The following is a 2,500-nucleotide window of genomic DNA, read 5'->3' as shown; positions in this document are numbered from 1 at the left end:
AGGGCTGCTCCAAAAAGTGGGCTATTTAAAGATCAGCCTCCGTAAAAGCCAGCATATTATATAAATAGTGAAGAAAAGGCAAAAGCTTACAGCACCTGGTATTCCCAGGCGGTCTCCCATCCAAGTACTAACCAGGCCCGACGCTGCTTAGCTTCCGAGATCAGACGAGATCGGGCGCTCTCAGCGCGGTATGGCCATAAGCGAGGGCTGCTCCAAAAAGTGGGCTATTTAAAGATCAGCCTCCGTAAAAGCCAGCATATTATATAAATAGTGAAGAAAAGGCAAAAGCTTACAGCACCTGGTATTCCCAGGCGGTCTCCCATAAAAGTGTAACAATCGGCCTTATCAGCCGAGTTACAAGACTAAAATGGGGTCAGATTTAACTGTGAGAGATGACTAGTGGTTAAAAGAATGAGACATAAAAGAAAATTGGTTTAAATAGATTTGGTGTATTTACAAGGTTCACATAAAAGACTTTAAAACAACACGATAAAACTAGGTAAACTCTGTTAAAAGAATACAGTTCATTTGTCCATACCCTAAAAACAGGTAAACTCTGTTAAAAGAATACAGTTCATTTGTCCATACCCTAAAAACAGTCCAAGAACCCCAGTGTGTTGATAAGTCCAATGTGAGTGTCCACCAGTGTATATACAATCCACAGAAAGTGTAATCCAAAGTTTGCAGGTGGTGAATGGAAAGGTGAGCTCTAAAATTAGCAACTCCTCAATCCAACAGTTTGGTGACTGTCCTTTGTTTGTCATGCTGCTCTCTTATACAGTTGTACTTCCTGCTTCCTGTCATGTGTCTAGTCACATGACAGGCCAACCATCCATTTATTAAAGACACATACACTTAAAATGTTAAGAGTAATAAAATGGCCTAAAAAACATGTAAAACACTTAAAACTCTATAATACATTTAAATGATTGTAATAAATAGAGCGGTAAAACACGTCTTTCTAAAAGCCAGCATATTATATAAATAGTGAAGAAAAGGCAAAAGCTTACAGCACCTGGTATTCCCAGGCGGTCTCCCATCCAAGTACTAACCAGGCCCGACGCTGCTTAGCTTCCGAGATCAGACGAGATCGGGCGCTCTCAGCGCGGTATGGCCATAAGCGAGGGCTGCTCCAAAAAGTGGGCTATTTAAAGATCAGCCTCCGTAAAAGCCAGCATATTATATAAATAGTGAAGAAAAGGCAAAAGCTTACAGCACCTGGTATTCCCAGGCGGTCTCCCATCCAAGTACTAACCAGGCCCGACGCTGCTTAGCTTCCGAGATCAGACGAGATCGGGCGCTCTCAGCGCGGTATGGCCATAAGCGAGGGCTGCTCCAAAAAGTGGGCTATTTAAAGATCAGCCTCCGTAAAAGCCAGCATATTATATAAATAGTGAAGAAAAGGCAAAAGCTTACAGCACCTGGTATTCCCAGGCGGTCTCCCATAAAAGTGTAACAATCGGCCTTATCAGCCGAGTTACAAGACTAAAATGGGGTCAGATTTAACTGTGAGAGATGACTAGTGGTTAAAAGAATGAGACATAAAAGAAAATTGGTTTAAATAGATTTGGTGTATTTACAAGGTTCACATAAAAGACTTTAAAACAACACGATAAAACTAGGTAAACTCTGTTAAAAGAATACAGTTCATTTGTCCATACCCTAAAAACAGGTAAACTCTGTTAAAAGAATACAGTTCATTTGTCCATACCCTAAAAACAGTCCAAGAACCCCAGTGTGTTGATAAGTCCAATGTGAGTGTCCACCAGTGTATATACAATCCACAGAAAGTGTAATCCAAAGTTTGCAGGTGGTGAATGGAAAGGTGAGCTCTAAAATTAGCAACTCCTCAATCCAACAGTTTGGTGACTGTCCTTTGTTTGTCATGCTGCTCTCTTATACAGTTGTACTTCCTGCTTCCTGTCATGTGTCTAGTCACATGACAGGCCAACCATCCATTTATTAAAGACACATACACTTAAAATGTTAAGAGTAATAAAATGGCCTAAAAAACATGTAAAACACTTAAAACTCTATAATACATGTAAATGATTGTAATAAATAGAGCGGTAAAACACGTCTTTCTAAAAGCCAGCATATTATATAAATAGTGAAGAAAAGGCAAAAGCTTACAGCACCTGGTATTCCCAGGCGGTCTCCCATCCAAGTACTAACCAGGCCCGACGCTGCTTAGCTTCCGAGATCAGACGAGATCGGGCGCTCTCAGCGCGGTATGGCCATAAGCGAGGGCTGCTCCAAAAAGTGGGCTATTTACAGATCAGCCTCCGTAAAAGCCAGCATATTATATAAATAGTGAAGAAAAGGCAAAAGCTTACAGCACCTGGTATTCCCAGGCGGTCTCCCATCCAAGTACTAACCAGGCCCGACGCTGCTTAGCTTCCGAGATCAGACGAGATCGGGCGCTCTCAGCGCGGTATGGCCATAAGCGAGGGCTGCTCCAAAAAGTGGGCTATTTAAAGATCAGCCTCCGTAAAAGCCA

The 2,500-nt window shown here is 42.0% G+C and overlaps 5 non-coding genes across 5 annotated transcripts; all 5 read right to left on the bottom strand.

Annotated features, from left to right (window-relative positions):
- Positions 1-83: 83 nt before the first annotated feature.
- Positions 84-202, bottom strand: LOC141306215 (5S ribosomal RNA). The gene has a single exon (XR_012345174.1). It is a non-coding gene; the product is annotated as a 5S ribosomal RNA (ribosomal RNA).
- Positions 203-1,003: 801 nt separating this feature from the next.
- Positions 1,004-1,122, bottom strand: LOC141306203 (5S ribosomal RNA). The gene has a single exon (XR_012345162.1). It is a non-coding gene; the product is annotated as a 5S ribosomal RNA (ribosomal RNA).
- An 84-nt stretch (positions 1,123-1,206) lies between these two features.
- Positions 1,207-1,325, bottom strand: LOC141306191 (5S ribosomal RNA). The gene has a single exon (XR_012345150.1). It is a non-coding gene; the product is annotated as a 5S ribosomal RNA (ribosomal RNA).
- Positions 1,326-2,126: 801 nt separating this feature from the next.
- Positions 2,127-2,245, bottom strand: LOC141306178 (5S ribosomal RNA). Its single transcript, XR_012345138.1, has one exon. It is a non-coding gene; the product is annotated as a 5S ribosomal RNA (ribosomal RNA).
- An 84-nt stretch (positions 2,246-2,329) lies between these two features.
- Positions 2,330-2,448, bottom strand: LOC141306166 (5S ribosomal RNA). The gene has a single exon (XR_012345126.1). It is a non-coding gene; the product is annotated as a 5S ribosomal RNA (ribosomal RNA).
- Positions 2,449-2,500: the final 52 nt, after the last annotated feature.

The sequence above is a fragment of the Garra rufa genome, unplaced genomic scaffold (genome assembly GCF_049309525.1).
Source record: "Garra rufa unplaced genomic scaffold, GarRuf1.0 hap1_unplaced_002, whole genome shotgun sequence".
Classification (NCBI taxonomy): domain Eukaryota; kingdom Metazoa; phylum Chordata; class Actinopteri; order Cypriniformes; family Cyprinidae; genus Garra; species Garra rufa.
The sequence above is the reverse complement of the archived record's forward strand: the minus strand, read 5'-3'. Positions and strand labels throughout refer to the sequence as shown.